We start from the raw sequence: 12284 nt of genomic DNA, 5'->3' as shown, positions 1-12284 counted from the left end.
TATGGTATATTTAACAGGTTGCATGGTAAGGGAATCTACTAAGCTAATAGTAAAAAATATTTAGCACATTACTTTATTTACAGCACTTAATTTGATTTATACAGAAACAAAGTACTTTACAGTTACGCTGTTGTGGAAAACTATAGTACAGTTGTGGGGGAATGGATTAAGCTACCCAGTTGTGCTGTTGAAGCCAATAGTTTGGCTTCTTTCAAGAAAAGACTGGATGAGATTCATGGATCATTTAGCTACTAGATGGTGCAACAGGATTGTTTCAGGCTTCACAATTCCACAAGTTGTTGCTCTTATTTTCTCTGTCCACCTCTTGACAAAGATTTAGAAAACGTTGTTTCATCTGTTAAACTGTCTGTTTCTTCTGGCATGACCAAAAATTATTGTTTCAAGATTTAGAGGTATGTACCTAAAACTTAGTTAAAAGTTTTGATAAATCCCCCTACAGTATCTCAGTCAAGCTGATTTTTACCTATATTGCTTCGATCAAATGAAAACTTTACTACAGCCCTGACACTGCCGGTGGTATAATGTAGAAATCAACACTTCTCAGTCTGCAATGCCAAGAGGAATTCATATCTGAACACCCACCCCCAGCTGGACGTCACATGTCATAGATCACCTGGCAGAGGGCTGAATGCCTCCACCATCAAAAGGAAGTGCCATGATGGGTTTGCCACTACACCTGGCAACAACATCATGACCAATCACCATCCATGCTGATGCGATAAAAGGTGTTGTACAGCATTTTGGACCTGCTCTCAAAGGTCCTGGCAGCTTAACAACAATAATCACATGACTGTGGTCACCGCTGTTCATGCCAAGCCACTGAAGGTAAAAAAAAACTTACTGTAAAGAGACTGTGACAAAACTTTCTCAGTAACTGGAGAAGTAGCTCTTGTAATCACTGATTTGTGATTTGTATCATGACAGATTGATTTATATTTACTCTTGTATTGATTAAACTGCCATATCTTGTTAAATAAATGTATTCCTAAAAGCCACAGTTCTCAGTTGGCAGAGACAGAGCTTTTATTTTTTGGTAGCAAAGTAAATACTACATGATGGCAGTTCATTGTCCTTTAATGAACTCAATGATCACAGCAAGCAGATCTCCTTCAATCTGAAGCCACTGGGTCTTGTAAAACTCCACAGCTAGTCCATTAATGCTTGGGGCTTTTCCAACAGTCAGCCTATTCGTCACCTCTGTCACAAGTTGCTTCTTCTCTTCTCAGAAACCCTGGGGAGACGATCAGGAAACCAATGAGAATAAGCGAGAGCAGAAATTCGCAGCCGCTTTCCAGACCTGCCCAGGTTCCATCATCAGCTGATGTGCTACTGTCCACAGTGCATCACTTCGCAGTGCCCATCTGTAGCGTAGTCTGAAAAGCTAATTTATGGAAATCTCCAATATCTGAACATGAATATGACGTCATACCCTTTTGGCCTACAAAAATAGTAATCGATGATAAATAACCCAAATAATAGCTGCATATTTGTTCCCATTTATAAACATAAAAAATAACATTAATAAATTCTCAATGGATATATTTCAGAAACATCTTCAGTTAGATTGCCATCTTATGGTAAAATAGAGCAGTTCAAATAAAAATCTGGGCAAACAAAAATATACAGCCAATTTACAAGTTTTTGATAAAATGAAGAGTGCAAATGTATAACAATTTGCTTATAAACAACAAATTGTCACTATAATGAACAATTCCTTCAAGGTGAACATCCTATTGTAGGAGGGGGAACTACACGTTCGTGTAGATGTAAGCATCCCAGATAATCCAAGTCATTCTTCCGTACATATATTGTCCCATATCTAGAGTGAGCACTGTGATCATCTTTAAATATCTGTGTGATCCTTATCCATCATGGGCCCAAAAACAGCAAAAATACAGTATAGTGGTTTTACTAAAATTCAAATGAAAAAAAAGTCACACTGGCTACTTATATTAGGCTGTAAAAAAGTAGAAGGACAGCAATCAAAAGACATTTTTGCAGCAATGATCTTAGCAGCATGAACAGTGTAAACAGCTTACAACCAAAGGGTCAAGATTAAAAAGATGGCAGAGACATGCTAGTGGGTCTTTAATGCATAATATGCAGTACATTGCTTATGAAAGTTGTTAGAGGTTTGTATGCTTTAGCAATTTAAAAACAAAAAACAGACACCAGGATACTAAGGAACTCCCACGTGATACCAAAGTACATCACACTATGTTTCTGTACCACCAGATATCTGCTCTCATCATTCCTTAGAAAGCTTTTCAGAACACTAAATTTAGGAGTATTTGGGAATAGTTGGGAATATTTGTGAACATTTGGGAATCATTCTGATGGAATTTCTTGTTACAAACTATCTTCATAGAAAAATCTGCATGGAAACAATCCGTGTTAAAATAATTTGTCATTTTCAACAGATTGGCTAATTCTGCAATTCTACAATTTCTTATGTAAAAAGCACAAAAAGGCCTTTCAGTATCTTACAACATTTCACTGAAATATGGCTTCTGCTGAAGTCTCCAATACGAACATTTTTAATGTAAAATATATAGAAAAAAATAGTATAGCTTTTATTGCTGTAAAGGTGCAATTATCCTTGTCATTCAAGGCAGATTTTATTTGATCCCATTACTGACTGTTAGAGATCAAAATGAATTAGTCAAGATTCCTCAACGGGTAATTATAAATGACAGCTATGCACAACCTTTTGTCTTTGTGCTAGATCAATAATTAAACAGGACATTGCTGTAATGACAATGCAACTTTTAATTTAAACTGTTGTCATTATAAAAATAAATCTTAACTATATTTAAACAAGTGTGAAACGTTTTCTATAACAATCCATATGAGAATGAAGACTAAATTTCATAGTGGAAATTTAATTTCAAACTAATTTTAGATGATCACAATGCCACATTTTAGAAAAGTATTTCAAAAACAGATCTGCATACACTGAAAATGTATATTAAATGTTAGTCTCTATGAATGTGAAGATCGGTAAATATCTAAAGCAAGTGGTATCTTCCAGATACTTCAGAATGGTGACACCTGGCTCCATTACTCCACTTTGGAGCACAGATTTTCAGAACTAAGATAAATTAATTCACAAAACATTGAATCATTTAGCAATATGGCACCACATATACAATAATTAATTAATATATACAATAATTATACTATATTGAAAGACTAGATTATCTTTTAAAAATGATTGAAATTGCTCTTTCCCTTTTGTTAATTAACAGTTGTTCTGATTTGTGCAGATGTGCCCCAGCCAAACATCAAAGCATTAGCAGCCTAATGGAGCATGTATGAAATGTAGAGTAATTAAATCAAAATGCATGTATTGCACATATGAAACATAAGAAATGTTAGAAACGAGAGGAGGGCATTTATCCCATCTATCTCATCTGGTTCCTAGTAACTAGTAGGAAAGTTCACAATAACTAATAGATCTGAAGCCCTTTCTCATCCATTTCCTGGAAGAAGCAATGGTTTATTGTTTTGGTTTTAACAACAAGGCTAGATAGCTTGTTACAGATTCTCAGAGCCCTATTTTCAAAGAATTAACTGAGTGCTACTGGTGCTTTGTAGTGATCATGCTACAAAAACTTTTTTTATCGGGGTTTGAGCTCCAATTTATTCTGAAATCCTAAGGATTTGACTTAAAACATTAGCATGTTTTATAACAGCACATGGTTTTTTAAGGACTCTGGGCTGTTTTAATTAGCTTACTAAAGCTAATTAAAAATTACCTACCTTAAACTCCAGAAGAGAACTGTGAGGTCTACTATGATTAATCTTACTGTTGTGTTGAGTAAATACTTTACAATTCCTGCAGTTGACTTTGTTTTTTGTTCAGTGTTTGAAGCAAACAATTGCAACTTTCTTTGCAAATGCATCATGATTAAAAGAGATGAATATTGTATACTGACATGTATCAAAGCAAAACACTGCTTGTACTGGAGTCCATTTGCTGTTAGCAAATCATCATAGATCCAGTGCACAAAAAATTCAGCTAGAACATTTAACAAGTGACTCCCATAATCCTGGAAAGGGTAAATGTTTCTAAGATGGGGGTTTTAGCCGTGGCACTTTCAGAATTATTTTCATAGCAGCAGCAGTATAATTTTGCACAGCATTAGAGCAATATCTCTTGAAAAATGAAAAAAAAGTACTATTCCATGCAGGCAATTACTCTTGCACACAAGTTCATCTTGTAGGCAAATACGCAGCAGGTTGATACATTCAATTGAACCAAAGACAACTCTCCGCTTAGGGAAAAAATGTGATCAATAATAATGGAAAGGTGTGAAACAGCAGCCTTTTTCAGTTTCCCCAATATTGACAAACATGCCTTGTCAGCTTCTGTGGCTTGTACATTCAATATCGTCACTCACGACAGAGGAGATCCAAGAGGCAGATGGTGAAGCAGATGTCACTATATATTTTGTGAGAAGCTAATGGACCCTGAAATTAATAAACATTTTCTGAGTGTGAAGAACGCTGTCTAGAAATAGGGGTTGATATATTTCACCACAAGGTTAAAGAAAGCGACAGGCGTTGGGAAGTGAAATGGTCCATTTTCTGTACAAATGAAGTTTCTCAGGCAAGCACTAGACAGCACCTCAGAGGAATGTGTGAAACCAGTTGTCTACCATGCCACACAGAAAATGTGATAATGTTGAGGACCTTCCAGCTTGAATAACAGTTGTAAGAAGCATCATTTTCAAGGATGGATTTGAAGGAGTCTAAATAAGGAATGACACTTCTTTTTATTAATTCAGCATAAAGGCAGCAGGCAACCTGTTGAAATTAAGATTAAAAACAATCATTCTACACATACTAGTGTGAAAATAAAATCAGTAATTCATTCAGTTTAGAAAAGCAACTGTCACAGTTGTCATCCCTCCTCTTGAGGGCGCTCCTACCTTTTGTTGTTGTGTTCCCAGTTTTATTTGTCCCAGCTGTGTCTTATTCCCTTTTCCCAATTTAAACTCAGCATCTCCGTAGTTCCGGGCTCAGCTTTGGAAGACAGACGCCCCCCGGAAGCCCACCCACCACAGGGCACAGGAGTGGCCCGAGGGTATAGGCTTCATCACGGCGTCCTGACCTACCGGGGCTCGGAGCGCCTTGTCCCTCTAGGTTTTAACTATCTGTATTCCTACTTCTCTGTTCCCTGTGTTCATCTTTGATGGATCTCCCGCAGCCTGGACCTTGGACTGCATCCTGATTTCCCCTATTGGACTTCCTTTCGGACTCATTGGCCTGCGCTCCCCCCATGCACCAGATCACTGCCATCACCACCCCCTGTGTTTCTACCCAAGCTGATCCTGCTGTGTCTGTCCTACTCCAGTCACTTCCGGATCATACCGTCTCACATAGGGTCTTTACCTATGCATTTCATGGAAGTCAGAACCATCTCCCCTGATAGCAACCTCTTTAAGCACATACAAATGTATTAGAATAATTTATCATAATAAAGTGAAGTCTCAGAAAATGAACAGGAAGGACCACCAAAATATGTTTTTGGAGTTTTAATAGAAAGTAAAACAAAAAAAATATTGTCTCAAATCATAAAAGATATGAGATTGGTCATAGGTTGTGTGTTGGTCATACAGTAGATTTGGCGAAATAAAAAATGATATATATGGATCAGCACTGCATCACACAAATACTGGATCTTCCAAAACATTCCAACAATTATTTAAATGAATTATATAAATCATATAATAAAGGTAATTAACAATAAATGAATCTGCTGAAGAGCTGATTTGCAATGTCCAGTGTTTAATTAACAGAACACTATAATATGCACTGTGATATGAGGGCATAAGAACAGTTGCACAAAAGAGGAGGCCATTCATCTAACCAACTCGGTAACTAGTAAGTAATTGATCAGAGGATCTTAGAGTATTGCCATTCAACAACATGGTTTCGTTATCTAAGAGTAAAGAAGTGCCTCCTGTTCTGTTTTAAATGCACTGACTGTAGTTTCTACTTCTGTCCTCTGGTTTGTAATTCACTGCTCAATATGAATTAGACCATTGGGTTAACACTGCACATGCCTTTGAGGATTTTTTGCAAGCTTGGGTCAGGTCCCCCCACTTACTTTAATTAATCTCAGGCTGTGTTTTGCAGATACAGTACCTGTAGTGTATTAAAACGTCTGCTGTAAACAGATACTTAAACACAAATCTCAGTAAACAAAAAACACTGAGCAATTCAAATAACATGCCACTGTACAAAGATATACAGATCTACTGAAAAGACAAGTGTAACAACCACTAACCAGCCCAGACCAGCTCCGAAGAGGTCTAATCAGTCCCAGCAGGTGGGGGATAATTACAAACGCCGCCGCACGTGTTAATTCTCTTCAGACGTCTTACCGTGCGGCAGGCTGCATTATTTAAGCCGCTCTTACTCGCATATCAATGCTCGGTATTGAGTTCCCTACTTGTGGCTCTACCTAGCGTTTCTTGCACTTTGCCTTCTGGATTCTCTGACCTCATCGTTTTGCCTTCGGACTACGTTTCTTGCCTTGCCCCGTGGATTGTTTACTACCTGTGATTATATTTTGGTATCGACCCTGTTGCTCTTGTCCCGACCACGTATCTGTCTCTCGTTTTGGATTGTTCGCCACCAGTGCTGTTTACTGATCTTGACCTACCTTTCGCCTCCGGATTACGACCCAGCTCCTGGATAGCTCTGTCCACCTACTCACCGCCCCAGGAATCCTGCATCTGCATTGGATCCTTTCATCACAACCCAGCCATCGTTACAACAAGCACTGCAGTTCACAAACATCAAATGGAAAATGAAGATTTGCAGCAATGGCTCACTAGGCGAAATGTGGCAATGGCTTTAGGGGTGAAAGAACCCCTTTTTTAACAACTTGTGCCACAGGCTTCAGTCCTATCAGGTCCCATACACATCATCTGCTTGGTACAATGCACAGGACTGATTATATCTGTCCCACAGATGTTTTTTTTTTACTTCTAATGGACACTAACTAGACTATATTGATGCTTTTGAAGGAAGTCAGCACCAGTATCTCTTTAGAAAATTTCTGAAACAAATTCACACATAAACTAGTAATACAATAGATTTAACATTGAGGCATCCTGAAATAATACTTTTACATCTTGCATATTAATTGGTAGCCTCTTAGATTTTACTGAGAAAAGACAGAGGCCCTTTTCTGTGTTGTTTGTATCAATTGTGAATAAATAAGTCTTGAGCTGTCTTTTCAGAATCCACTTGCAATGAAAATTACTATACAAATTAGAGCTCTAAATAAGAAATAAACAGGAAAAAGAAGATGCAAATTGTCTCTTTAAGAGACAGCTCTTTATCCTATCAGCTCATCTCTATCCTCATCAGTTAAAAAAATCTATAAAACTGTTCTTTCAAAACATATTATAAGGATCATGGGATGAATAGTAGCTACCATTAACCAAAACACTGAAAATATGCATCAATTAATTTTGAAGTTTAGCTTTTGGCAATTATTATTTGTTTGAGATTGTAGCTTTTAAAAATACTTATTCTATCAACTTTTTTCCTAAATGTGTTGTTTCTAGCACTGTTTAGAAGGCAAACTAAAACATCATCATTCATTCTTTTAACACATGACTATTTTTATTTAAATGCATTAATTAGACAAATATTTTTCCTTTCTTTCGGTAAGGAAAGCAGTTTGCATTTTATTTTAATATTTATTAAGTACAATTTTCTAGTGCCATTTTCCAGTTACTTCCCATTTAATGATAAATGTTTAGAACTTTTGTGAAAGGAAGATAAATAATAGTCTCAATAAGTAATGGTAATGAAGAGAATTGTGTTATACATTATAAATGCAGACTATCAGCTACGGATATCTCAGTACAGAGTTTGGTTTGATAAAACAAGGTCTCCAATGGTTGTTATGAGAAAACTTCAGTTGAGGGGGACTAGAGAAACATGACTTTAGTTTCAGGCATGGTTCTGGACTGGAGCTTGTTGGTGCCAATGAGCAGGGTGTCTGCACAATTAACACTGTCTTGTGCATTTAGTTCATTATACAGACCCCCAGGGTTACTCATATTGCTTAATATAATCAGTAGATATACCCTCTATGGTGATATATAATTCAGAACCAGGACAGAAATTATACATGCCACCCATTTTCTCCCAGTCAAGTTTAGGAGATGAACAGATGATGGTATGATGCACTGTATGACCTTCAATAGCACTGTGACTCTCTTCAAGGGACCATTCTGTACCTTCTGCCAGTGGTCACTAGATAAGAACATACAGTAAATCAATGAATCTCAAGATCTTTACTGCAAATTGTTTTTTTTTACATACTAAGTACCTGATGCACGAGCACTTTCCACATTTTACTAATACACTGTATTATGCTTTTGCAAAATTAAATAAAGAAAAAATAAGGAATGAAGCGTTCGTCTTACACTCTGTTCTCTAGTTCCAATTACTTTGAGAAATTACCCATTTCATAAGACAGCACACTACACACTCCAGTTGCTTTGCATTTCCCCACTGTAACAGACAGCTGTTTTTCACAGCCTTTGCTGATCTTTCAGTTTTACAGCCTTCTCCCTGGTAATGGATCACTGCTCTGTGCTGCCAGCAACACACTGTCTTGTGTATTTAGTTCATTACAGCTTAGACCTCCAGGGTTACCCATATTGCTTAATAAAAGCAGTAGATTGCTTCACAACTGCATGTTGTAAAGGGTTTCCCAGTATTATCCCAGTGATGGATAAATGTCAGCACACCCTTGCTATACAAATGCTTCTGTCAAAGTGTAAATACAGAGTGGGATAGTTTGTCATTTTTACTTAAATATCCTATTAACCATTGTGCTCTTGTTTTTCAGAAGCAGTTAGAAGATTCGATCTTTTATCTCTGGCAGTGCAACGGAGTGCATTACACATCACAAAACACTAGCAAAGCCAAAGCTAAAAAAATCTTCTGAGTCTTGTTCCACCTGAGCTCTCAGTTATCCAGTATAGTGGGTTTAACTGCATAATTGTAATACCAATTGCCGTGCTGACCTGGCTCTTAGTAGGCTTAGGCTCTCAGACTCACAGTAATCTGAATTAAAGTGTTGATTAATCAACAGTAAAAGACCTTAAGAAAAATACTATATATGTCTAATTTAGAAAGTAAATAGGTTAATTGTTTAATTCACTACTCAGGTAGGAGCAAAAACAATGAAATAGAAAAATGAAAAGAAAATCCATTACAAAGAAATGGAAAACAATGTTAGAATATATTGCTAAAACTAAAGAATTTAAATAAAGGAATGCAACATTAAAAGTGTGCAATGTACTTATAAGACATAATTCAGAATATTATTAAAGCTAGGTGTTTTAGTTTTTATGTATGATCACAGATGCCCTTTAAACTGATTGTGAGACAATTCTCTTTGACAATTAACAAGGTGGCTTATTCTTAAATTCATTGTGAATTATATGCAGATTGGGTCTCCTTCTTCTGTAACTGAATACAGCAAACAGGTGACATGGATGACACTATTCTCAAGCTGACACTTCATTCTTCCAGCAATCCATTTTAGCTTTTAAAGCCCTTTCTTCTCAACAATGTTTACAATTGTTTTGTAAAAAAGGTATCTTAAATGCTGACAATGTTGAATACCTTTCTCTTATGTACTCCACAGATTGCTTAAAAAGCAATCCTAGTATGAAGAGAGGTGTTTTATTTGAAAATATTTTAAAGTCCTAAATATTGTGTACGATTGCTCTCATTCACTGAATTACAGGCAAAAAGAACTACAGTAGGTTTTCTCTATTCTGTGCTAAGAGGTTGTGATTGGATCTGAATTACAATCCTCAAAAGCAGGTAAATGCAATGGACATCTTCAGAATTAAAAATGAAACACAAATCAGGGAACACAAGTGGAAGCCCTGAGGAAAAACTGAGATCAGGAGTCACTTTTTTACACAAAGATTTGTGGCTTTTTCTTTTAAGAAATGGTTGGATGAAATCCTCAGAGTAATGTTAATGAGCTAGACTGGCTAAGACTGGCCTTCAGTGATTTGGAAACTTTCTTTTGATCTCATGCAAGAACTGCAGAGTCCTGAGTTCACACAGCTGTTTATACTGCTTACTTGTTATAATAAATTATTTTTCATTTTTTACTAATTAGCCTTCTTTTTCATTTAAACTCCCTAGCAGATACTATTTGCTGTTAGAATCTGAGAAAATGGTGAATTGATGGATGGAAACACATTGCTGAGTTGAAGCGAAGATCTCATTCTAGATTTGGAGCAAATGTTCTCCATATGTACTGTAGGAGAACAAATTGAGAAATGCTATGATTATACTGATTACCTGCATATCATTTGCAGCCTAGCTTCCTTCTTAATCAGTAAATACCTTTGCCAAATGTTTCCTTCGTGTCATGAAAACATTTAAATCCATTTTCTCATGATGTGAAAATGTATCGTCTCAGAATTGCTTCAATCACATTCGTTGCAGATACTGGTCATGGTGATCACAATGTTATTGACTCTATGACACTTATCTTTCAGTGTTACAGTATGGCCTGGCATAGCATAGCCTTATCATAACACCCTCTAAGCTGTCCCAGTGTCACTTCTATCTTGTGTCCTGTGTGAATGAGTCTCAGGGAGGCTGGAGATGAACATGACAGACATGCAGGGCCTGGCTCTCCTACCTGTGTGTTCAGATTATGTTGTAATTGCGCAAGATCTAATGTGGGCCTGAAGCAACCTTATCCTGCTTTGTTCCATTGAATAGAGATCCAACATACTGAATCTCCCACCTCATCCATTCTCCCTGGAATTCTGCCTTGCCACCCCTCCTTGCCTCCTGTTTTTTACTTTTCTCTGGCTTTCATCTTCCTTTGCACTGCTAACTTTACTTTTCATTTGCAAATGCCAGAGAAATCATTTTCACCATTATGAAGCCTACTTGCTTAATTTAATTTATTTTTAAAACATTTCTTGGCATACGTATAACATCAGGTTACATGACGTTTACATGAATGTTTCCAATGCGTCCAAAGCTTTCAACTTTTTCAGGAAAATAAAGAAAATAACTTTTTAAAGTTTCCTTTAAAGTTTCTAAGATGTGACCCATTTGTAGTCTTACTTGTCCATTCTTTAAACCCAGAATCACCAGTTATTTTCCACTTTGAACACTTCACTCATACTGAATCAGCTCACCTTACTGCTTAGTATGCTGTGCAACACTGTGAGAATAAAGATCTCAGCTGACAGAGCTCACTGGCAGGGGTACTGTACTTGTTATTTGATGCACTCTGTGCTGCAGTACCTTGTTAGAGAGTTACTAGTGATAGTTGCAGGTGTCTGGCAAACCCCAATGGATCTGCTGCTCTTTTCACCAGCTGATTCAAGCCTGTCCTACCCTGGAACCATCAGACCAACAATGAACCACAGCCTGGGAGAATCCTGGTCACAGCTGGCAAATGATACTGTACTGTATATCCCAGGCTAGAACCATGAAATTGAAAACTAATAACACTAACCTTCTTATCGTCAGAGGCCCTGGGGTGGATTGGTGTGTCATGCATTAATTCTGCTATTTCAAATAATCCTGTCTTTTCTTTAAACAATGCCTTTGAAGATTTTCTGACAGCACCGATGAATATAAAAAATACCTCCTAATATTTTGGAAGAATGTTACTTGCTTTAAGCACTAAACTGAAGTATATAAAGATATAGTATATATAAATTATAGAAATATAACATTTATATACAGTATATACATTTATATTAAATATAAAATATAATATAAACTCTTGTTCACTGGTCATAGTGGGGAGAAAGTGATCAGGGGTCTGAAATATGTGACTTTGAGTTTTACTCAAACTAATTTTAAGACTTATTTGGGTCTGAAAGCAGGCAGCAGTGACTAATGCTTGGCATGATTTGTGCATTGCTCTAAAATACAATATTGATTATCTGAAAGCTTTTCTGATGTTTCACTTTAAAAGAACATTTTACTGTAAGTTGTTGCAATCACTACATACAGTAGCAGCAATGTTCAATTTGCTTTGTTAAGCTCTTGGAAGACTTTCCGTGTAAATTTATGGCATTCATAAATTTTAAGTATCAAAAAGTGAGATTTTTTAGACATGCTGGATAAATGTTTGGAAAATGTGGAATTTACAATAAGACATCTGCTTGAAAACACACACTTAAAATCAGTTTATTGTCTTGTACCATCTTCAGTGACTTTATGGCTAT

At 36.6% G+C, this 12284-nt stretch overlaps 1 protein-coding gene across 1 annotated transcript in view; it reads right to left on the bottom strand.

The window, feature by feature from the left end:
- Positions 1-1036: 1036 nt before the first annotated feature.
- kcns3a (potassium voltage-gated channel, delayed-rectifier, subfamily S, member 3a) overlaps positions 1037-12284 on the bottom strand; it is a 31916-nt gene continuing 20668 nt past the window's right edge. The window contains exon 5 of the transcript XR_001479504.2: positions 1037-1252. The gene's annotated coding sequence lies outside the window, so the exon portion shown is untranslated. The remainder of the gene's footprint in view (positions 1253-12284) is intronic.

This window comes from Lepisosteus oculatus, chromosome 2 (assembly GCF_040954835.1).
Source record: "Lepisosteus oculatus isolate fLepOcu1 chromosome 2, fLepOcu1.hap2, whole genome shotgun sequence".
NCBI lineage: Eukaryota > Metazoa > Chordata > Actinopteri > Semionotiformes > Lepisosteidae > Lepisosteus > Lepisosteus oculatus.
The sequence above is the reverse complement of the archived record's forward strand: the minus strand, read 5'-3'. Positions and strand labels throughout refer to the sequence as shown.